The 25,779-nt window shown below is 34.2% G+C and overlaps 1 long non-coding RNA gene and 1 pseudogene across 1 annotated transcript; both read right to left on the bottom strand.

The window, feature by feature from the left end:
• Window positions 1-4,748: 4,748 nt before the first annotated feature.
• LOC140613815 (uncharacterized) lies at window positions 4,749-8,084 on the bottom strand. The gene is made up of 2 exons (XR_012014715.1): window positions 7,950-8,084; window positions 4,749-5,111 (listed from the first exon to the last, which is right to left on the bottom strand). It is a non-coding gene; the product is annotated as an uncharacterized lncRNA (long non-coding RNA).
• Window positions 8,085-14,052: 5,968 nt separating this feature from the next.
• Window positions 14,053-14,421, bottom strand: LOC140614418 (large ribosomal subunit protein uL30m pseudogene; annotated as a pseudogene).
• Between the last annotated feature and the right edge of the window lie 11,358 nt (window positions 14,422-25,779).

Genomic DNA, 25,779 nt, shown 5'->3' with positions numbered 1-25,779 from the left:
CAAGGACTGATAAAGTTTAAGAATAGGTTTCAAGCTTTGTTAAGAGCTGTAATATTTTTACTTTATTCGTATTCCTGAAAATTTTGTGTGTTACCATTGGCTCTCTTTCTCAGCAGATTCTTATTTCCAATTTGTGTTCTTCTGGTGTTGTGAGACTGCGAAAATTTTTCTTTGCCTTTTTGCCTGCTTTCTTCTGTTTTTCAGTCTCTTACACTTTGGGAGATTAATGCTTGACAAATGTTTCAAGGAAAAGAATGTTGCCATCACTTCTTTATAAACTCATCTTTTCTAGATCTTGTTATTTTGAGTCTGACCTACCTTAGTAGCTATATTTTTACTTTCTCATCCCAAGTTTCACAAGCATTTTACACAGACACTTTCTGCTTAAACCTGAGCCTCACACTATGAAATGGAAAATAATAGCACATGTTTCACTGTGAAAAAGCAGCTAAAGTATAGCTCCTTTCAGTGTCTTTCTCTTCTCTTTCTGATCTGTACCTCCAATCCTGGCTACTTTAATTGCTCTCCAATGCCTACATAGGCAAAACAAAAACAAAAACAAACAAACAAACAAAAAAAACAAACCCTAAACTGAGATTTTACAGTAGCTTTTTACTGGAGAACTTGTGTAATACCAGCTATCCAGCAGATTTGGAAGATTTTTAGAACTAATTTTTTGACCTTTTGTTTTCCCTCTAGGCCTGACTTTTTGTTATGTGGATTATGTTGTACCAAGTTGGAATTTTTCTTAATATACTAGTGAAAATTTTCTTATGTAACATTTTAGAAATACTGGCAAATTTATATGAAAACTGTGCTACTTAGTTGTTTTGTCCCAAATCAGAGAAAAAAGAAGTTGGGGAGGGGCCATGGTTTATCCCTATAAGATAAATTGTTTTCATTATTTATGTGTCCAAGAGAGAGATAAAGAAGAGAATTGGTTCGAGTTAAGCATTTTTGTTTTGTTTTCCTAAAATAGCGTTCCTAGTGGGATTAAATTATATTTTGGCCAGCTTATTACATTTATTTGCCAATGAATGAGTCCAAATATGAAGGAATTTTGTTTCTATTTGGATTGATATAATTAGCCTGTCTATAAATAGATTATTTATATCTGTATATTTTAGCTGATGACTTGTCTTATAGAAGATAAATCCTTATTTTAAAATGTTCAGAGTGTAGAAGAGAAGACCCAAAGGAAGAAATAGTTGTCCCTGCTGATGTCGTGTGCATACTATAGTAGAAGAAATAGTGGGGCAGTGGAATAGGGAATGCATATACATATAGTGGAATCTCAAAAATGACATGCATTACAAAATAAGTAATTATGAAACACAGATTATAAGAAAAACTATTCAAAGACACAAAAGAACTATCGGTGAAGAATATAAAACAAGATAAATTTTTTGCTAGAATTTTAGGATTACAAGTTATGGATCTCCTTGCATGATTTTAACTTAGATATGAGAATATAGTTACATAATGTTACCTAGTGTGTTTAATGCTTTACTTCTATGCAATCTAAGTGAAATGACATATCTGGTATTATGTGACTTATTTTAAGAACAAAATTCCCATTGTAGTTCCTGTTGTAGAGATCTTAAATATTTCATGTTGTGCTGACAATGCTTAGATTCTTATCTCAAAGAACTGTATTTTGATGTGGTTATTGACTTTTCTCTTCAATAATTCTAAATGGAGAAATACAGAAATGAAATTTCTTTGTTCTTTGTTCTCATGTGGTAACTGTTAAGGTGAGTCTCAAAAAGAGTATTGAAAACATATGATTTTAGTGACACATGAAAAAAATAAAGCTCATCTTTATGGTAATAAGTTCCAATTAAACATAGCTTAATTAAACAGTGTTACTGGGCAGCCTGGGTGGCTCAGTGGTTTAGGGCCGCCTTCAGCCCAGGTGTGATCCTAGAGACCCAGGATCAAGTCCCACATCGAGCTCCTTGCAGGGAGCCTGCTTCTCCCTCTGCCTATGCCTCTGCTTTCCTCTCTGTGTGTGTGTCTTCCATGAATAAATAAATAAAATCTTTAAAAAATAATAAAAATGAAAAATAAAGTGTCACTAACTATGTAATAGTTTGAAATAAGGCATTATATGTCTAGCTTGCATATCAATTTTATGTTCTTTTGATTTAAAAAAAATTTGGAGAGATTATTGCTTTTAAGCTTCAGAAAATTTAAGAGGCTTATTGTTTCCCAATAACACCTGAGAATAGCTGAGAGATGAATTTTTCATGGTCACCTACAAAGTCAGGAATGTGACTCAATTTTTAATTTATAATCCACTATGGTTTTAAATTCTATTGTTTATTAACAACTGAAAATAATCAAATAAAACATTTTATTTTCAGTTTGACTACAAGTTTAGTCAAACTTGCTTTGAAGTGGAAAAATTAATAAAAATTATATGATTTCACCTTCACTCATCTTCTACAGATGAATTATTAGTGTAATTCTTGATCAATAAGACTATTTGTTTTCTTTTTTGCTTTTGTGAACTCTTAAGAAAAATAGTGAAGCAGAGTGGCCAATTATCTACTGTAATAGCACATTCAATCTCTACAATAATGTATGTATATTCTTCAAAGATTGTCACAGGATATATACATCTAGGTGGATAAGGGACTGATTATTAAAAGAGAGAATATTAGAAAACATAAAATGCAAAATGAAGAGATATATGACTGAAGTGGATGTGAAAAAACACACAGAATTTTCTATTTCATTTTCAACCAATAGGGAAAACTGCAGAACAGGTGGCATTGCATACAGAAGAAAAATAGGTACTTTGATCATCTGGTAAAGAAAAGGCATTTTAAAAGCAATTTTGATTCACTTGTAAATTTATTCCAATTTTAGATTCTCTTTGTATTTTTTTCATTTGCTGCTAAAGTATAATTAGAATCTAATGTAAATTTTCTCCTGTGCTTTAAGAATCTTGACATTTAACACCTCATTTTAACAATACCTTTCATACAGTGTCGTTTCCTTTTATAGTCATTACACTTTAAAAAAAAAATTCTGCTTTCATGGAAAAAAAAAAAGATAAAAACAGTATTAGAATAACTGACAATTCAAAGGCAACAAAGGGGCCCCAAGTCACAGATAGCTAAATAAACACAAAGGAAAAGTTATACATTGCTCCTAAGTAGAATTAAATTATAGCTGTAAAAATACAAATGGCTCAATCTGTATTATCTTTTGTTGGTACAGCAGCTTATTGCTAAAAATACTGACAATTATAAATATAGTCCTTTTCCTTCTGCCATTGGAGCTATCATATCTTCCTATGAAAGTCACAAGTGAGAGATGAATTTGACATCTTGGGTAGGAAATTGAATAGAAGCAAGAAATCAAGTAGAAATTCAAATCTCTGTCCTCTCATAGGAACATATGAAAGTGACTTCCATAATGGCAAAATTTTCTGAGAACATTAAATTAGAATTTTAAGGACCGTGTTTATTCCAAATCAATATGACTCAAGAGATTGAAAAAAAATCATGCCTTTTGAGAATAACGCATACTGTCATTCTGAATAGGCAAGACATATTTGTGAAATGTCCTAAAAAACAAAGACCAGAACAGGGAGAAATATTAAATTTACTTTTACCACAAAATCTTCCCAGAATTTAATTTAAAATTAAAATAATTTCATCTTCATTATTTTTATAATCATTGCCAAATGTTTATTGGGTCCCTACCAAGTACAGAACAGAGAATTAAGTGTTGCCATCCCTGAAGAAATGATAGTCCCTATTTACAGGGGCACACTATCTGGTTAGAAAAGAGAAAGTAAGTTTCTATTGACATATGTTCCCACTACTTATATGACTATATTGCCGTGTTTGGAACCATACAATTCTAATAATTCTTTGGACTTTCAATTAATACGTTTTTTTTTTTTTTTTCTTGAAGTTGAGACAGTGGAAGTTGTAGGAAAATCTACCTCAAATCTCAGATCATCAAACCCTACTGTGTCTTCAGCAGGGACTTAAGGTATCAGTAACTCCCTACTGAAATCAGAGTTTAATGGGCAGTGTGTTTTAAGTTTGTCCTATAATATTAGAAGTCTTCAACTTAACATCATTAGAAATGAAAAATACTTTAAAGAAAACCTAACTTTTTTTACAGTGATATCAGTTGCAGAATATGAATCACACTGTGTAGTCACCTAGCAACTATTTATTTGATATGAGATTTTAGCCTAAAACAGACATTTTTCCCACGACTAAATTCTATTTCAAGTCCATCACATCTATTTTCACATGGATGTCCTGATAGAAACCATAACTTAAACTAGAATAGGCAAGTGACAGATCTGCTCATAGTGAAAGCTGCCATGGGACTAAAGCATAGATGCTGGTGGTACTCACTGACTCTGGACATATCCAGGGTGTTATTTCATGAACTATGTTCAGTATGAGAGGACAACCAATGGGAAAGTTACTGGATTAAATACCACAAAAAGAAGAAAACTTGATGTATCTGTCTTTGTTCTTTCCTTTTCCGGGCTTCTCTGTGATACAACACTCTTCACATTTTATCATAATGATCTCTTTGTGTTACTTTTTATCCAGCCAAACTATAGGCTCTTTGAGTAGAGCCTGTCTTACTTACCAAGAGGTAGGAAAAGTGCTTACATCACTGTAAATTAAAAAAAAAAATGTGTAAATGGATGAATAAGGGTCTAAAATGCTGTGTTATCTGTCAGAGAAATAAGGAACAAGTTGTAATAATGTCATAGGATCTTGAGGTCCATGATTTTATACAACCCAGCAGAATTATAGAACAAGAAGTTGAGAGGCTTCGTATTCATTACTAGCTCTGATATTATAATTTGTTGAATAAATACTGTGCAAATGCTGAAAGACAGGATGAACAATTCCCAAGCAGCCCTGGAATCATAATTTGGAGTTATTTGAAGTTTTGCTCGGCCACAAATTTGAATCTCATGTATTCTGCATGAGCTGGTGAGTCACTCAGCTGGTAATGGAGCCTAGCCTTGAACATCCCAGGTTATGTTTTGTCACAACTGAGAGCTCTGAGAGTTTGGCACTCTCAACTCTGAGGCTGTAGAGTTCTGTATGTCCTAAGACCTGAAAAAAAGGGAGAAAGCACAAATTTAGTCAAACGTTCACTATGCACTTCTCAGGGCAACTTTGATTTTTTTTTTTTTTTTCTGCTTTCCATCACATACATGGTAACCCTCACAAGAGATTTAAAAAGTCCTTTCAGCATGAACATTGCATTGCATAAAAATTTTTTCATGTAAGTTAAAAAAGTGAGACGCTGGGGGTATAGCTCAGGGGTAGAGCATTTGACTGCAAAAAGGTGAGATGAGGGGCACCTGAGCAGCCCAGCTAGTTAAGTGTCTGACTCTAGGTTTCAGCTCAGCTCAGGTCCTTCCAGCTGTGAAATCAGTCACACATCAGGCTCTGTGCTCAGTGCCAAGTCTGCTTCAGATTCTCTCTCCCTCTTCTCTCTCTCTCTCTCAAATAAAAATAAATAAATAAATAAATAAATTCTTATAAAAAAGGTGTGATGATAAAAAAAAAAAAAAAAAAAAGGAACCATATTGGCATTTAGGTGAGAGCCAGGAGCCTGTGCAAACATTGCGGTATAGATAAATTTGAAGTTTCAAGGCAATTTTGAGATTTATCATTCATGAATTTCACCAGTTTACTGTGCATGAAAGAATAAAGGAAAAGTTTGAGAAATGGAAAAAATGTATTTATTGTACACTCACATTAAGGTCTCCTGTGAAGCACTTATCTTACAAAAAAAGTAGTAATTCAGTGAAACATAAAATATCTGATTATTTTCAAAAACTACGACGTGGATGGAACTGGATGGTATTAGGTTGAGTGAAATAAGTCAATCGGAAAAGGACAAACATTATATGGTCTCATTCATTTGGGGAATGTAAAAATTAGTGAAAGGGAATATAGGGAAAGGAGAGAAAATGAGTGAAAATATCAGTGAGGGTGACAAAACATGAGAGACACCTAACTCTGGGAAATGAACAAGGGGTAGTGGAAGGGGAGGTGGGCGGGGGGGGTTGGGGTGACTGGGTTACGGGCACTGAAGGGGGCACCTGGCGGGATGAGGACTGGGTGTTACGCTAAATGTTGGCAAATTGAACTCCAATAAAAACAATTTTTAAAAATTAAATAAATAAATAAATAAATAAATAAATAAGTACAATAATCAATTAAACAGAGGTCAATTTTTGTTGAGATGAAATTAGTCAAAGAAAAGATAAACATTAAAAGAAAGAAAAGATAACATTGAGGACAGCTGGGTGGCTCAGTCAGTTAAGTGTCTACCTCTGGTTCAGATCATATCTCAGGATTCTGGGATTGAGCCCCTGCTTCTCCCTCTGCCCACTCCCTGTTCGCTTTCTCTCCTTGTCTCTCAAATAAATAAAATCATTAAAAAAAAAAGAAAAGAAAAGATAAACATTGAATAAACTGACACCATGGCTTCTAAAAATAGAAAAGTAATAAAAGGTAAAGATTAAATCAACTCACAAGAGGAAGAAGACACAAATTCAGAGACAAAACCAAAAGCAATGAAAGTATAAATGGGAAACAGTGCTGTACTCATTAAAATTGTCTATTAGAATTGTCCAATGCAATTTATAATTTCTGATATATTGGAATATATCCAATTGGAATATATTGGAATATATATAATTGGAATATATCCAATCCAATATATTGGATCCAATTGGAATTGGAGACATAGAGATCCAATCAAGTAATAGAATTATATGCATTTTCTTCATGAATATGAACATTATCCTTATACTGATCATCAATATCTACAGCTCTCCTTCTATACATTTGTTATAATCGTGGCTCTATTATTTGGATGCTTATTGGTATAATGGCAATTTTCTCAATAGACAGAAATCTCTAAGAGGTAAAGGCCAAGCCTGAATTGCTCACCCCTAAATTCCCAGTGCCTAACACAGAGTGTGACACACAGTAGGCGCTTAAATACCTTGTTGAACTTGTAAGTGAACAATGATCTGCATTGGTTCTGCAAGGATTCAACTGTGAACAGTGCTATCTTTGACTATCACTAAACATTTTAAACTTGAAAAGTAGACAGAGTTGTGGCTCCTACACCTCCAAAAACAGGTTTGCTGTGAGCTGAATATATCCAGGAAACAGGAAAGGAGAGATGAGGATCTGGCAGGGGTATGCCCACCGGGATGCTCAGATGCTAGCTTGCTCTCTGCTACCTGGATATATTTAAATCCAAACCTAAATGAATAATTAAATTCAACTGCATGAAGGGCTGCTTTTTCTTTTGGTCTATGGAATTTATTTTGGTGGTTCTTAAAGTGTGGTCACTCAAGCAACAGCATCAACATCATCTGTAAATTTGGTAGAGATGTAAATTTTTTGGCCCCATACCAGACCTACTCAGTCAGAAACTGGGAATGGGGCCCAGCAATCTGTGTTTAACAAGCCTGCAAGTGATTCTAAGGCAAGGTAAAGTGTGAGAAACTCCAAATACTGAGTGAAATGAAAATTACAGTAAATAGACTATTTAACGAATTGTCATCCCACATCCTTTGTTGTTAGGGAGTCCCCAATAAGCAATATTGTAATCCCGACTCTGGTGGTCCCATCAGTATCTGGACTCCAAGCCATTCAGGGTCCACATGAGCAGCAGTTGCGGTTGTCCTTCTTTGATTTTTGGAAGAAGTAAGACAGAACTGTAAATTATTTATATTGCACTTACATATAACCCTACATCTAATAATCAATGCTATTTTCAAATAATTTTAAGAATACAGGAAATGCATTAGAGAAAAAAAGAAAATATGACTTATTAGTTCTTATTAGTTCTACTTTTAACTCCCTGTGAGACTTTTTTCTCCAGGTTCTTTTTTTTAACAACATACAATATACTGCACATACTTAAAAGCATACAATTTGATTCATTTTCACATATGTAATATGATGAACCATCAACATAAGACAATGAGTATATCAATAATCTTCAAAGGGTCCTTGGAGTCATTCCCACTCAACTTTCTCTGTCCCTCTTCCATCTCCAGGCAACCACTGTTATATTTTCTGTCACTATAGATTAGTTTTTATATTCTAGAATTTTGTATAGCTGGAATCATAAACCTTGTATGTTTTCTTGTCTCAATTCTACTGCTTAGCATAATGATGTTGAGATTCATCCATTTTGTAGCATTTATCAATAGTCCAATCCTTTTTATTGTGGACAAGTATCCATTATACAGACAAATCACAGTCTGCTAATCCATTCACCTGTTGACAGACCTTTTGGTCATTTCTAGCTTGAGATATTATAAATGAGGTTGTTAATGTGAGCTTATATACAATTCTTTGTAGGGACATAAGCTTTCATTTTCCTTAAAATGCTAAGGAGTGGACTGACCAAATTATATTATAGGTGTATGTTAAACTGATTCCGAAACTGTCAAACTCTCAAAGTAATTATATGATTTTACATTACCACAAACAGTTTATAAGATTTCCAGTCTCTCTACTTCATTGCCAACCTTTGGGATGCTCAATCTTTTTAATTTTAGCCATTCTAAAATATTTCCTTTTTAATATTTCCTAACTTAATTTCATGCACAGTATTTTTCAATCTCACACATCAAAGTTTTTATATTTAAGAGTTCAAATTGGTGGTTTTGTATCTTTCCATGTCTCTCTTTAATTCTTTGAACATATGTAATATAGTTGTAATAGCAGTCTCAATGTCCTTGTTTGCTGCTTTTAACATTCCATCAATTTTAGACCCCTTTTAATTTATTGTTTTTCTCCTCAACATGGCTCATGTTTTCTTATTGCTTTGCAAGTCTCTAATGTTTTTGATTCTATTTTTAGCCATTTGTGAGTTTTACTCTGAATTCTGGACAGTTTTGCTTGTATACAAATATTCCTGAGGTTTGTTCTAGGATGCATTTAAGTTATTTGCAAACAGTTTGTTCTTTTGGGGGTCTTAATTTTATATTTGTTAGAATCAGAGTAGTGTTACTCAAGACTAACTTGAGTTAGTCACTCAACTAGTGACTACTAGTCACTCTTCAGGCAACTTTTTTGTTTTCTCTACCCAGTGCCATTTGAGGTTTTCCAATTCCAATGGTGGTAACAGGCATTACTCCAGATCCCAATTGAGCGCTAAGCACTGTTACTTCTAATACTATCAGGTGGTCCTTTCCTTAGCCTGGCGTAGTCTCCTTGCGTGTGTGTTAGTACCCAGCTGCATACTCAAGGGGTGTCTTTGCCAGGTTTCTGAATCTCTCTCTCTCTCTCTCTGTTGCTCTCTTCTTCTTTATACTCTACTGCAGTGTCTAGCTACCTCAGTCTACTTACATTTCCATCTCCTCCATATACTGGGCTCCTACTGAATCTCTCTTTCTTGGCCTAGAAACTCTTAAGGAAATAAGTTTCAGCATTTGCTAGGCTCACCTTTTGGTTTCCTATTTCTCAGGTCTCACTCTCCTTTATCATCTGACATCTATCATCTTAAATCTGTTGTTTTAAATGCTTTGCCTTTTGGGAGGGGAATTATTTCAAATCGGAAGACAAATCCAGTCTTTGTTACTCCATTTTAACTGACAATGGAAATATCTTCTCATATTTTTAAAGTCACCATTGGAATAAATGATCTACAAAGACCGACTCAGCTATAAAAATTAGCAATTCTTTCACAGGTCAGAACATTCACATCTGTGTTGCATAATCAGACCCAGTTATGTACTACCCAATAGGCTCCTTTGACATGTCCTTTGCAGACCTCAACTTCCTGACTTTGTTCTTGGTCTGAGCAGCCCTTGCTTTGACTCACACAGTTTTGAGGATGATAAATTCTAACTACTGCCATGATCAGGTCTAGAAACCTCCAGCTAGTAGAGACCACTGTCTCCAAATCCTGGCAGGTCAAAGCTGTGAAGGCTGTGGCTTCTCTGACGGCTCTGTGGAAGAGCTAGGTCATACAGCCCAGGAGTGTGAGGACTTCATAGCTCCTGGAGTGGATTTGACCAGTGAGAACAGTAGAACTGTCAGATGAATTACTCTTCTATTAGAACCTCATGCCCACCTAAGAGATAGCTCCCAGATGTAGTAATTTTATGAAGCTTGTCTAGAGATATCCTCCTATGTGACTAAATAACTGAGTGCATTTTATTGTGAAATCATAGATAGCTGGATTCATTTCTGGCCCTTGTTCCTGCCTCATTTCCTTTTTCCTTCACTCTTACTGCCCTTGCACATAGTATTTCACTCTTACCAAAGAACATTAGTGTGTACAACTTGGTTCTGACTATTTTCTAGAGTACTTAGGCTAATGGAGGAAAAAAAGAGAATATAAGAAAGACAATAATCATTCCCTTATATAACATTTACTTGTTCCATTTTTATACTCCAGTAGTCAAATTTTCTGTTTAAATCAAGAAACAAAATATTTTAATTTAACATGTTGAAATTTTAACCCAAATTTACAGAGCTGTGAGAAATATTATCAGAAACTATTGATCTTGTGGAAGGGAAAATAACAAAACATGAATGTTCATTTCTAAAACAGCTGCCAAATCAGGGCAGGCAGAAAATTCCATATGCAGGTGGAATGTCACTGTGAATGCTGGAATTTTAGAGCTCTTATCTAGAACATGATTTGGAAGATTTGTAGGAGAATGATGATCTAAACACTTGAGGCAACGTGTAGTTTGCCTGCATTTGTAAATACCAGGATGACTTTAAATAGAAGAAGCTAAAAATGTTTTTCGCTCGGTGCTCTGTCCTGTGTCACAGCTTTGTGATTTGTTTAAACAGATTTCTTCAGCCCAGTGGAGTGATATTAAGCATGTAACTCCTAACCCAAAGTTACAGAGTATGCATTAGTTGGAGAAAAGATCATTTGGTAAATTATGAATTTGAAAGTGAATAAGTTTTAAAAGTTGTGTAGAAAGCATATTTTTAATCAAAAACTGGTTATAATGTGAGATTTATTCATGAAATACTAGATTAGTACAGTGGGAGTCCTAACCAAATTATGATTTTTTTAACCTTCCTTTAATAAACTATTCTTGTTTATTCATAGAAACCAATAAAGTGACATAAAGAGAACTAAAGCTCTTTCCATTTTTTTTAAAGCAATTTATTTAAAGAATCTTAAATCCTAGTATTGTGGGTTGGATTGTATTCCCCAATAAGAAATATCCTACTCTAATACTATGTGCCTATAACCTTATTTGGAAATAGGGTCTTTGCAGATTAATTAAGTTAAAATGAACTAATGCTGAATTCGGGTAGACCCTAAATCCAGTGACTGGTGTCCCTATAAGATGAGGGAAATTTGGATTCTGACACATAGAACATGTGATGAAAAAGGCACAGACAGGCGCACCTAAAGTCAAGGATCACCAGCAAGCCCTAGCAGCCAAGAAGAGGCAAAGAAAGACGCTTCCCTAGAGACTTCAGGGAGAACGTGGACCTGCTGACACCTAGATTTCAGACTTCAAGCCTCCAAAAACATAAAAGAATAAATTTCCCTGTTTTAAGCCCCTTTGTTGTGACAATTTGTTACAGTAGCCCTAGGAAACTAACATACTTAGTTATAATTTTTGAAATACTTTTAAAATTCTTATGTGGTAGGTTTTATAAAAATTCAGTGAAGTTTATGAAGCTTTGTTTTCTGATATTATTACAAATTACACTAAGTTAAAGAATCTTTGAGGCTTATGTTTGAACTCCATATAGAAAATTGTATTGAAAAAAAATCTTATTTTCCATTAAGGAATTTCCTGTAATTCCTATTCAGTCCAATTTACCAGGTTGTTTGTAATATCTATATGTGAGTAGTGCTCTAGGCGATACCAACAATGCCAACACCATGACTTCAGACTTCTGGCCTCCTGCACTGTAAGAGAATAAATTTTTGTCGTTTTAAGTCACCTGGTTTGTTGTTATGGAAGCTCCAGGAAACAAACACAATACTGATAACTTCAAGATCTTATGTAAATGATAAGGGGATTCAAACCCCACCCTTATGACCTCATTTAACATTAATTACCTCCAGGCACTTGGGTGATCAATTGAGCATCTGACCCCTGGTTTCCCCTCAGGTCTTGATCTTAGGGTCATGTGATCAGCCCCACATCTGGCTCTGCATGGAGTCTGTTTAAAACTCTCTCAATCTCCTTCCAACCCTCCCCTCTTCAATCTCTCTCTCTAAAAAAAAAAAAAAACAAAAAACAAAAAGTCTTTAATATTAATTACCCCCATTAAAGGTCCTACCTTCAAATACCATCATTTGGGTGTTGAGGTTTCAACATACAAATTTGGGGGGGCTCACAATTCAGTCTGTACATTGTGATTATTTCTATTTCTTTAAATATTTTTAAAATTTTTTTTATCTTCCCCTAATATGACCCCTTATTCCTGTAACCTTTTCCTTTTTAGAACCAAATTTCCCTATAACATTTTGTTCTTATGATTCATTTAGGGGTAACCACAACCTTAGGATGGCACATGCCATAGTTCTAAGGATTCAGAGAACTTTATCTTTTTCTTCAGAAATGAGCATGGAACCCAAAGAAAAACTTTCTTGGGCCTCTACAGAAAGAGAGTGGCCACTATAGATCATGTTCCCCCAGGGTCACCAGAATTAATCTTTACACAATGTGAGTGAGCCTGCCAGAAAATAAAAACACTCAGAAGAAAGTAAGGCCAGAAAGAAGAAAGACACTGCTAATATCCAAACACTCAATGCAGTCCATCAGACTGGACCCATATATAGGCTTTTAATTTACCTGGGTCAATAAATTTCATATTTTTGTTTAAGCTAGATTAAGTTGGCTTTCTGTTATTGGTATTAGAGTCCTGATTACAACAACTCTGGAGTTTTAGAACACTGAGAAGTATAAATCATAATCACATAGCAGAGGAGATGGGATCTCACTTCTCAGATTAAATGAAAAGATTGCATTTTTGGTCTTTGGTGCTTTGTCTTACTCTCTCTGGATCACTTACCCTGGATGGAGCCAGTGACATGACATGAGGCCCACCTGGTGAGGGACCACCTGAGTGAGACAAAGCAAATCTTCTCCTCATTCCTCAAACCAATTAGGGCCTTTAAATAAGACCACAGCCTCAAGCTGACAGCTTGACGCAGTGTCATGAAAGTCTTTGAGCCAGAGGCAGCCAGCTTCACCATGTGTGGATTTCTGATGTGCTGACATTATGAGAGTATAAATGTTTATTGTTTTAAGCTGCTATTTTTTAGAATAACTTGTTATATGGCAATAGATAACTAATAAAACCACTTAAAATGATATATCTTTGAAGCTATTGGAAAGCAGTATTACATAACATAATTTACTATAATATATTGTCTACAAACAGAGATAAATCTATTGACCATTTATGAGTTGTTTTCTAGATAAGACACTGATTTACATTAACACAGAGGATCTCAACCCATATAATCTCGGTAACAGGAAGGAAGCATCAAAGTATAAAAAGCACAATTTGTGTTTTACACCCTTGAATTTGAGTGCTGAGTCAACCCAAATGTACTAAATGACCCTGGGCAAATCATTTAAATCTATGTGCTTCTGTTTCCTCTTCTGTATAATAGAAATATGAAAATCCACTTAAAGAGTTTTCTGGGATTATAAATAATACATGTAGAACATTAAAACTATGAATGGGTCCATAAGACTGGAGCTCAATAATACATGGTTATAATTTCTTTGACTAGTAGCATTCACTTCAAGATGTAAGAGCAGATTAACAATAGAAATACATACCTCTGATATGGGCATGATGCTTGGGTGTGGACCCAAGTTGTGACTAACTTGCTTGTTGGCATTGTTTTTTTGTTTTTTTTTTGTATTTTTTTTAACTATTTAAAATATATTTTAATGAGAACACTTTCTCACTACCTTTAAATTATTTACATTTTTTAATATGAAATTGCTCTGCAACTAGGACTTAACAGCTTTCTGATCTACAGGGTTTAGATGCCACGGCACTACTAATTCCAGTGCTCTTGAGGCAAGTCTTCCTCTGTTGGGAGTCCCTGTGGCAGCTTCAGGGCCTTGATCCTTATCAAATGCTTAACCGCTTTCAGTTTTGCATTCACTGAAGGGATGTTCTTGTGAACTTGAGGAGGATGTGCTTTTTCTAATCCAAGCATATTTATTATATCTTTTTCCCAATATGGATGTCTCTTTGTACTTTTTATTCTGGTAACAATATGCAGTTTATGAGGGTGCTGTGGATCCCCACCATATTTTTCATGATCTGCAGGTGAAGGTTGAAACACTTTATCCGGAATTCTTGACTTTGTAAATTTTTGACGAATACAGTCTGTACAAATAAGAGGCTCCACAACTTTTGTCATCAGTTTGAAGTTGGTCTGGGGGCTTCTGAACAATTTGAGTGCAAAATCCCTGCCATGATTGTGCTGACCTTTCTCTTCAGAGGCGAGGGAAAGGAGAACAGAGGAAGGACCACCTGGGCTTGGCATTGGGTTTTAACTGATTGGCTGACCCTACACAGTTCAGGTTTTCATATATAAGGCTGCTTGTGGTCCTTCTTTGAAACTCACTGGGAAATTACACCATGCTGAGTAGAAGATACATATATTCAATGTGTGAGTTAAGTCAGTTTTTCCCCAAATGGGACTTTCTATTGTCAATATTTAACCAACTGTCCCCAAGCCTCTCTTTAATATATCCCTTTCTGTAAGAGTGTTAAAGAGTTTCATAGATTTATTTACTTGTTTATGCCATAGTTGAGCCTAATATTTTCTATTAGTCTAAATCATACCAATCTTCATCATATCCCCTGAGGCCATTTAGGTAGGATTACATATCATCAGTTTGCAATTGGGAAAATCAGTACGTTGAGAAGTTAAATCCATTTGTAGTGTGGAAAGAATCAAAGCTTTTTACTGATTCTGGAGAATTCTATCTTTTCTATAGTTTAGGAAGTTGCAAAATAAGAATTACATGTCAACAGAATCACTGATGTAGTAAACATGAAATTGTCTCTCAGTATATTCAAGTCTGATTAGATCCTTATTAGGGAATAATATCCAGTCTGGCAATCCATAAATAAAGCAGATATCTCAGATAGTATGAAATAATAAAAGAAAAATTAATAGTTAAGTGTTAATATGAAGCATAGCCACAGAATTTCCATGAAGGTGATACCCAAATACATTAGATAGGATATAATAGATTTTGTCGTTTATAAACCCAGTGTTTGTTGTTTAGTTTAACAGACCAATAGATAGTAACATAAAAATTATAACCATTTTTTCAGATTCCATCAATATGTTCTCATTATAGAAAAAAAAAAAAAAAGAGAGAGGGATCCCTGGGTGGCTCAGTGGTTTAGCACCTGCCTTTGGCCCAGGGTGTGATCCTGGAAAGCTGGGATTGAGTCTCCCATCAGGCTTCCTTCATGGAGCCTGCTTCTCCCTCTGCCTGTGTCTCTGCCTCTCTCTCTCTCTCTCTCTCTCTGTGTATCTCTCATGAATAAATAAATAAAATCTTTAAAAAAAAGAGAGTGAAAAAGAGAATGCCAAAGATTGTTTTAAATCATTCATAATTCCAACATCCAGAGATAATTTATTATAATTTGACATATATATCTATAATCTATCTAAATGAATATTACAATATATGTGTATATAGAAATATATATATATATATGTAATTTAAATCTATAAATCGCATATTTGGGATTTTACCGAAGACATAGTTTTGTGTGAATGGTACTTTTTCAATTTAACAGTAACATAATGTCAAATCTGGCTTAATGTTTAATATGTCATGAATTGTGTAGAGCAGTATAGGCTGGACACTGCATAAATCTAAGGGATATCATCATTTACCTAGACTATGACACACATCCTGGTGTTGTATAATGTGACAGCCTATGTTAAGCATTCTAAAAAACATTTGAAATGGCCACATAGTTGCTCATTACATAACAATGCCATTCTTTATTAATGATTAGTCTACTGTTGGATGTTTAACTTGTTTCCATTCTTTATATTATAATTAATGCTATATGAAATCATCTGTACAAAAATATTTGTATTCTCTGTGCATTCAAGTATAATATATATAAGTCAAAAGATAATTTTATTTTATTTTTCAAAACAATTTTTCTTTTTTTTTAAGATTTTATTTATTTATTCATGTGAGAGGCAGAGAACAAAGGCAGAGGGAGAAACAGTCTCCCTGCAGGGAGCCCGATGTGGAACTCGATTCCAGGACCCCGGGATCCCAACCTAAGCCAAAGGCAGACACTCAACCACTGAGCCGCCAAGTGCCCCCAAAGATAAACAATTTTATTTTTTTTTTTATTTTTATTTATTTTTTTTTATTTTTTTTTTGATAAACAATTTTAAAGATTCTTTATATATGCTGAAATATGTAACAAATGCTTTAGACTAATTACTTTGGATTCCTGTTTTTCATTTCAGCCTGTAATTAAGCCATCACAGTTCCCTTGGTTTCAAGCAAATAAATTTATTTCAACAAGAAGAAATATCTATATGCATATGTATGTATCTATTTGAAACATAGAAGAAAATATCACACAGAATCCTAGGCACTCAGGGCTATAAAGAAATGGAATCAGGAACTCAAAAGCCTTTAGCAAATTAATTAGTACTAAAATTTCACCTGTCTCTGAATTTACATGCTATTCTCCTCTCTCCCCACCTCTTTCCTTTTCCTCTCTCCTCTCCTTCTCTGTCTCTCTCCCTCTCTTCTGTTCTCCTTCTTCCATCCTCCTCCTCTCCAGCTTTTGGGATTTCCCATGGTCTAAAATATCCACAACACACCTTATTTCATATTTGCACTCAATTTGACCAGTCCACATCAAAATAACATATTTGAAACAAGTAACACATTCCTAGGAGTTAAACCTTATTGACCTTTCTCAGGCCAGTTGTTTATTCTCACTTAATTGATAAGAACAAACATTGAAGATCCATGTAGTACAAATATGATTATTATGGCCCATCACAGGAAGGAATTTCTAAAAGAAAGGCAAGCACTATGATATAGACACTGTAAAATATGACGACACAGTGCCATAATCAATAATCTGATTGATAGAATTGTGGATTCTGAACTGATAGAACACTGAAGATAATCCAGTGACTTCAAATTATCTTTAGTTTAACTCTTAGGGAATCATGAAAGAACCATAGAAACCAATACAGTAAGAGAACAAATAGATACTGGATAAATTGACTCTGGGACCCCAGAGTTTCACTACAGCTGTCCACTTGTATATGTTTCATATATTGTCCTTTCCTATAAGTTTCAGAGGAAGAGAGATGAAGAAAGAGAGAATGTGGGATAAGGGAAGGGGGAAGAGAAGAAAGGAGAGAAGAATTCTGTGACCAAAAATCATCTGAAATAACTTACGTACTTTATCCTCTTTGTTTTATCTAAGCAGGATCTTTTCCCTAAAAATAGCAGTGAATCTAGAATATGGGTGTATGGATTCAGTATCACACTTGTTTCATTATAAAATACTACCTCTCCTAGATTCCTAAATTCTCACTGATCTTACATTAAGATTTTTCTATAATGGGTTTCTTTAGGGAACATCCTTTTTGGATACTTTCCCTTAAGACTACAATAGTTTATGGAACACCCAAGAATAATTCTAAAACTACCTAGGAACTCTAAAACAGCAATTATCTTGCTGTGCAGCCAATGGAGGAATTAATCTGCTGCTCCAGGAACTATCACAGTTCCCTGTTTCAGTAACCTCCCCTCTGATGGCCCTATGCTCTCTCTTCCTCTCTCCCGAGGCAACAACCTTGTGACCAATCACCATCAATTCCTTCTGATGTTTTGCACATTTCACAGCACAAGGATTAAATAGCACTGGCTTATCTCCTCTATCAAGGAGAGGGTGGGACTCTGTCTCATAGTCTAATTTTGTTTTTTTCCTCAGAAAATGATGAATTGTCACTGGTTGCCTGGATGAATGAGACTAGAAAGACAGTGGGATTTTCCATTCTGTGCTCTATTAATATTCTCTTAAAATATCTAAAATCAAATACAAAATTCCCTTTGAACACATCCTTTCCTGACAGAAATTGATATTTTCCATTATCATAATGTTGATTATTTCACGTAAAACTAATACCTAAGCTTATGATGTTACAGTCTATTTACCCATCGTTTGCAAGCTCTGTTACTTAAGAAGGTATCTTCCATTTACTGACAATGAAAACTATTCTCAAATAAATTATTTCTCACTAATCTGGGTGACTAAAAATTGTTTTACTTCCTCATCTGGGGATAATTAATATGTTTAATATAGGGAGAAAAGGCACTTAAAATGAATCAGCATTAAATTGGCATGACAATTTCATTTGTAAAAATAGAGGAAAAGATTTTGATTGGAACTTTATCTTGAAAAATAAAACCAAAACTATAAAACTGTGATAAAATGCAATCTAACATTTAAATTCAATTTATTTACAATGGCAAACATGGCTCAGTTTTTAGAAAAGATAAAGAACATTGTTTTCTTCTTGATGTAATTTACTATCTGATGATACCGTATCTGCACAAAACGTGTTTTTTTTTCAGCACGATAATGAGGATTATTTTTGCAAATATACATGTGCTTAATCAAGTTTTGTAAATATCTGTCTTAAGTCTTTGATTTTTAAAAATTGTTCTCTTTTGAAACCTCTGTTCTGTCCTCACTGGTGTTAATTTTTTCTCTTCCATTGCTTACTGCCTACTTGCCAATGGCTTCAAATGAGATCTAAGTATTTCTCTAATATCCTTTTTGTGGTCTCCATGGAATTCTGTTCTCTTTCGCACAGCTTAAAATTTCATTTGGCAATAAATTTGCAATCTATTGGCCTTCTAAATATCCAAGAATAGAAGCAGGCTAAGCTGCAAAGAGAAGGGAAGCTGCAGAAGAGGACTAAATAGATTCTACTGTTACAATAAGATGGAGGTAGGGAGAGCTCAATCTGTTGAGCATCCAATTCTTGATTTGGGCTCAGTTCATGATCTCAGAGTCCTGGGATGGAGCCCATTGTTGGGCTCTCTGCTTGAGATTTTCTTTCCCTCTGCTCTTCCTGCTCACTCCCTCTTTCTCTCTTTTTCTCTCTCAAATAAATAATTATTTAAAAAATAAAATAAATTAAGATGGAGATTAAAGGATATTTGAGGAAAAACCAAATTTCCATGTTGTTTGTTCACTAGCTCTACATTTATTAATTTAATCTATTTTTGCAAATCTTGATTTGTGTAGGTCATGCAGTCAAAACTCCTATGAAATCATTTGTCAAAGTGATAGTTCAAACAGTTGAATATGTCTGTATTGTCCTCTAGGTAGTATTAGGGCTACTACCAAGCAAAGCTGCAATGTAAAATGAGAAGATATTGGTATTTACCCTCCACCTATTTCTATTAGGTAATTTTCTTAGATGCTTTGCCGCTTGCTCTCTTTCTTTTCTATCCTTCCAATCCCACTTTTTTGATTATCTATGGTTGTATGAGAAACCACACCACAACTTAGTGGCTTCAAACAGTAATGTATTATTGTTTCTAATAATTCTCTGGATTTATTGGGCCACCTGGGTGGTTCTTACATGCAGCCTTATATTTAGTTTTAGGCAGATGTCAGCTGGGCCTGTAATCATCTGGTGTCTGTATTAGCTAGACATCCAGATTGGGTGTGGCAGTGGCAGTACTGGGAGATTGGATACATAAGGGTAATTGACTGAATAAAATATATTCAAAATAATAAGACCCTAATTTCCCAATGTCAGGCTAAGGAGTTATAAATATGGAAAGGGCAAAAACCAGAAGATGAACTCTGTGGTGTTGTATTTGAAGTGGAGATATTAATGTGAACTCTTCATATTCTAGATAGATAAACTACAGATGGAAATAAGTATAAATCTATATGTAACTATATATCTCTACCTACCTACTTAAATAAATATATATGAATAAAAATTATATATTATATAATATACTTCCTAACTCTCTACTGAGAAACTTGGAATCAGCAATCTCCCAATAGTAATAAGAACACCTAAAGCCCAAATGTTGGGTTTTAAATACTACTGTCCATTTAAAAGAAGCAAAATTTCTTGGAAAAATAACTCAATCTATTATTGGGCAGAGATATGATGAGGTGAGCCTGGACAATCTTGTTGTGTTAGAAAGAAAGAAACTCTCAAAAAATAATGGAGAAAAGTCAAAAGGACAAAAAAGGTGCCTTCAAAGAGACCCAATGACTACATCTGGGGTAATTTTAACATTAAAATAAATAATGAGGATATTGGGCTGAAACTTATTTAATAAAACAAGAATGTACCATACTGAATAAATAAGTGAATAAATGGAAATTACAATGGGAAGTGAGATAATTACCTAGCCTCAAAGTACTTTCCCCACAAGCTACTTCTTAATTATAAAGGGGAAAAAGTAACTTTATGATAAGAAGCCATCAGATACCACCTAAAACAAGTGATCAAAGTTAACATCACCAGTAATGGAAAAAGTCAAACCTGCCCGTCACCTAATAGGATGAAAGGAGGAAAATAAAGCAGAGTCACTTTTGTGTTATGCCTGCTCGAGTTGAAAAGCCTATATTTAATCATGGAGAAATGTGAAAAAACCCAGCTGAGGTACTTCTACCAAATAATGGCTATAATCTTCAAAATTGTCAGAGTTGTGAAAGTCTCAGAAAGACCAAAGAACTGTTCCAGATTGAAGATGTTTAAAGGAATATGACAACTTAATATTATGCATGATTGTAGACTGGATCTTTTTCTTATAAAGGACCTTACTGAGACTATCTGAAAAACTCCAATGGAATCCCAGGATTAGATGGTAGTAATGTATCAATATCAATTTCCTGGGTGGTTGCATTGATGTTATATAAGAAAATGTTTTTGTTCTATACTAAAGTGTTCAAGGGTGATGGAGCATCAAGTTAGTCTCTCTGCTCAAATGGCTCAAGAATATGTTATTTGGACTATTCTTGAAATTTTTATAAGTTTGAGACTGCATCAAAATAAAAACATTTTTAAAAATTAAGTGACAACTGAAGAATCATTCAACAACACCCAAAGAAAACAAGATAAGAATAATAATTATGAATAGAAATTAGAGCTATGCAGCATAAAAAAAGCTATCTCAGCACAAACCACAGAAGTGTCATAAAAAGAATATCAGGGACTTAGAACTGGAAAGCTCACTCTGATTGAATCATTCTGTTATCAATACTGGTAGACATGGTCCCAAGCCAAGCTTTTTATCCTCAGTGTGAAGGATTTGGAACTTCATATCAGATCCCACCATATAGATTTTGGAGTTTATTGTGAATTTTGTGGTCTCCTAAAATATGTGATGCAGTGATTCTAAACCATATTATTGCCTAAAAAAATCCCAATCCTTCCATGAAACCTCTAGGTGAATATATTACCAGATTACATGGAAATATATATTTCAGTATAAATTCCTGGACCACAGGGTCATACATGTCCCAAGTGGACAAAATCAGGAAAAGTGGTTCCCCACACAGAACTCTGTTTTATACATTAACTCTTTCTAAGTTTGCTCTCTATGATATTATACTGAAAAATACTTGGCTAAATTGAATGGCCTGTACATATTTACGTAATAGAATTCCCAAATGAAGTCTACAAAATTTAATTATAAATGAAGATCTAATGTAAACATTCTTTGGATTTTAGTACAGGAGTAATGCTTTGCTGCATACTTAAGAATAAGAGGAAAGTAATTAGTAATAAATCACTCCACCCTCAAGAGTCACAAATCTAGTTGCACTCTAAAATCCCCATTCTTCTGAACTACATCTTAATGTTACTTTAGAAAGTGATGAAATTTACACAGAGTCAAAGGATTAAGTTTTCTTGACTCATTTTGCTTTCCTGGAGAACGGGAGCTACCACTTTTAATTGAAGGACAGACTAATTAAGGGATTAATTTCTATTTGTTTAGTCCTTTGAAGATTAAGTATTTTCCAAATACAATATTATTAAGATTTATTTATCACTCTCAAAAGACAAGCCTATCACAAACCTAAACTCCCCTTAATCAACCTTTCATTTACAAATGAGACTAGTTTATCTATTAACAAAAACTGAAATAAAATGTAAGATCTCAATAATCCCTCCAAAGTTGCAGCAGTTAAAATCAATGATTATGGCAAATATATATAATGCTACAACACTTAGTAAATTGTCTTACCTAGAGTTATTACAGCATTATAGAATATACCAAAAACTATATGACTTGCTCATCCTTATTTTACAGATATATAATATCATGCTGTTTTTCTTAACTATTCCATAAATATAGATTGATGTATACTCTGAACACAACTTCTTGAATCTTCCAAAGCTTATATCAATTAATGGAACCTTTCTTCCAAATTGAATTTTTGATTTTATTTAATTTTTCTAAATTTATTTGGAGACTTTTGGGGAAATTATATACATATATGCTGGAACTTCCAAAAATAATCTCTAAGTTTTACCTTTGGATAGCATTTTTCTTGGTTTACCATGACAATGAATAAAATTTCAAATTGAATCATGGATCATGATGTCCTTTTGCAATAAGACCAGACGAATTTATCAAAGAAACAAGCCAACATTATTTAAAGCACCATGTAATACCTCTTATTTTATTTTAAATATTCATGGGACTGTGTAAACTAAATGACAATTTATTTTATCTAAGACCAAAGTGAATTCTTGGCTCCTTTCAGTGGAATTTCATATGGTATCTGAATATATCTGCTGTCTAACAAACCAGTTATATGAATGTTTATTGAACGTCTTTCATAATTTCAACTTACTGATAAATGTTGGGCAGGATAGAGAAGTTTAAGCACACCACTACATTCCAAGAAGGATTCAAAATGCCTTCTCACAGATTAAAAGAGAGAGAGAGAGAGAGAGTTTGAGTTAAAAATAAATTTAAAAAACTATTAAAAAGGATAGGACAGAGGGACTTAAGATGTTATATAACCAAGTACAAAAATGTAAACTTCCTCCCCAACATCATTCCACACATTCATTCTCTAATTCACTCACTCCAGTCACACCAGCCTCATTTCAGATTTGTCATCTTGCCAAGGTCTTGGAACTTGCTCTTCTCTCTGTTATGTTCCTCTCACTTGGAATGTTGACCCTCTCAACTACAACAGTCCTCTAACATTTACTCTATTTATTCTCCTCCTCTATTGCCTTCAAAGCACTTATCACTTTGGGAAATTATTATTAATTTGATAGTTTGTGTGTTTCTTGTCTCTTGAACCCATTAGATTGTTAGCTCCATAATGACAGGGACTCCCTTTTATATTACTGTATGCCCAGTACTTAGCACAATGTCTTGCACATCTTAGGTGCTTAGTAAATATGTGTTGAATAAATGCACTAGATATAGAAAACTGTTATCTTGTCACTCCCCTAGTCAACAGCTATTTATATAAACATAAAGTTCAAATCTCTTTAAAATTGCCACCAATAATGCTTCCATGACCATAAGTTCCATTCCACCTTCTGTATTTACATGTTGGCCTACCTCTCTTAGCCACCATCTGTCATGTTTAATTAAGTACTCTTTTAGCAGGAATTTCTACGTATACCTTATATTTTTCTACAATATGACCTTTGCTCCTATTGTTTCCTCTTTCTATATCCACTTACTAATATCACATTCATTCTTCCAGGCAGGGTGACAATGTGACTTTTGTTAGCCCAAGTTAACTTTGTTTTCAGGGGCCCTTTCTTCCATCCAAATATTAAAAATTGTTGTATTTTTACAAATACATGTATTTTTACATTTACATGTCTATTTACATGTATAATCCTGTTGAGTTTGTTATTATATATCCATTACTGTACATTACATTTTTATGATATGAAAATAGGTTAAAATTAAGGCATTTTATCTGTGGGCCCCTAAAAGTATCATGGGTCCTAGGCAGTATGTTTATTGCACCTTTGGGTTAGTTGGTTCTTCTTCCAAGCACAATGTAAATATCAACTCGTCCTGGAAACTTTTTTTGAGCAAACTCCCCCCAAAACACATACATATGCACACATACACGCATACACACACACGTGCCTTACTTTTTCTCTATTTTTTCGTAGCACATTCTATTTTGTAATAGATTAAAGTCAAGACTGTAACTAATTCATCTTTCTGTCCCTTAAAGTTTCTTTCATAGATCTTAACATTTTCTAAGCAAAAATGGCTGCCTTTTGATTTGAGATATAATTCAGGTACTAATAATATGGATTCTAATAGTTAAGGAAGTTTTCAGTAAAGAAGACTTTATTGAGATGGCCCTAGAACCATTGATAAGCAACAGATCTTAAATTGCAAACTACTGAATATGTATGATAGAAAGATTTTATGAATCACATCTGCCAGAATAATAGGTTATGAAGCAATAAATGCATTTTTACATTTGAAATCCAATCAGTTAATAAACATGCAATTTTTGAACAATGCAGGTAACTTCTTTTGGCTAAGCCATAGCAGATTCAAACTGAAAAATATAATAAAAGTAACTATGTGCCAATTTTCAATAAAAGAATTCTCAGTTACCTTATTTTATTAATTATATCAATTATTTCTCACTATTACGTTAACCCCATTTTATAGGACAGGAAACTGATAAGTTATGGTACTAAAAGGGAATCTAGGGCATCTGACACAGAGCCATTGATCTCCTCAAAGAAGGCAAAGCATATACATGATGTAGTTATATCAAAAAGTAAGGGAGTTGATGGCACAAAGTCCAAATTTCCTTGCCAAGAAATAAGACCTCATGGAAAAATTGACATTGTAGATGAGCTTTGAAATTGTAGCTTGTTCAGAGAACATTTTAATATAGAAAACAGCATGAATGCAAATGTGGAGGAAAGAATCATCTTGTCATATGGCTGGAAAAGTGTGTAAATGGCAGTATCAGAGAAAAGCTGTGTTGAGCAGTACAGTGAATTGAATTGGATCAGTAAGATATGGTAAGATAGGAAAATGAAACATCAAGAAGGCCTCCAGGATATATAATAAGAAACCCAAGTATCTGTTCAAACCATCCACCAGGAATAGGAATATGGAAAGAACAATGCGAGGGAAAGAGACCTGATTAGGGAAAGGGTAATGAATTTAGTGTTGAATATGCAATATTCACCTGTAGTTCTTCTTCATGGAGTTGTCCAGTAGGCAACTGGTGATGGCAAAACATGGCAAAATGGGGAGACAAGATGCCCCAGAGTAATCCATTGCCAAAGGGAATGCAGGTATTTATCAGAGAAGGCTGGAAAAAGATAGTCACATCTTCAAAAAAGGGACATTTAGAGAAATAAATGAGATTTATTAAAGGCATGTATATTAAGTATAGAAGGTCAAGAAAAGGAGCTGGCTAAAACAACTGTTTCGATTTGTAAAGGTGTGATGTTTGGGTTTTCTTCTCCATCCATCTTGCATAGTAGAAACAAAAAGGCAAGATTTTCAATATTGCTCTCAGTAGTATTTACACTAGTCGTCAATACTACCCATGGCACAGGAAGCCCTTTATATGCATGGGGCCAGTGGTGATGGGCCAAGCCTACAATATGCCAGGGGTAGAAACAGGTGTTTGCCATGACTATTGAATTTAATCCTCTCAAAAACTTATGAGGTGGTTATAATTACCTTCA

Source organism: Canis lupus, chromosome 22 (genome assembly GCF_048164855.1).
Source record: "Canis lupus baileyi chromosome 22, mCanLup2.hap1, whole genome shotgun sequence".
Lineage (NCBI taxonomy): Eukaryota > Metazoa > Chordata > Mammalia > Carnivora > Canidae > Canis > Canis lupus.
This window is presented reverse-complemented; position numbering and strand designations above follow the sequence as displayed.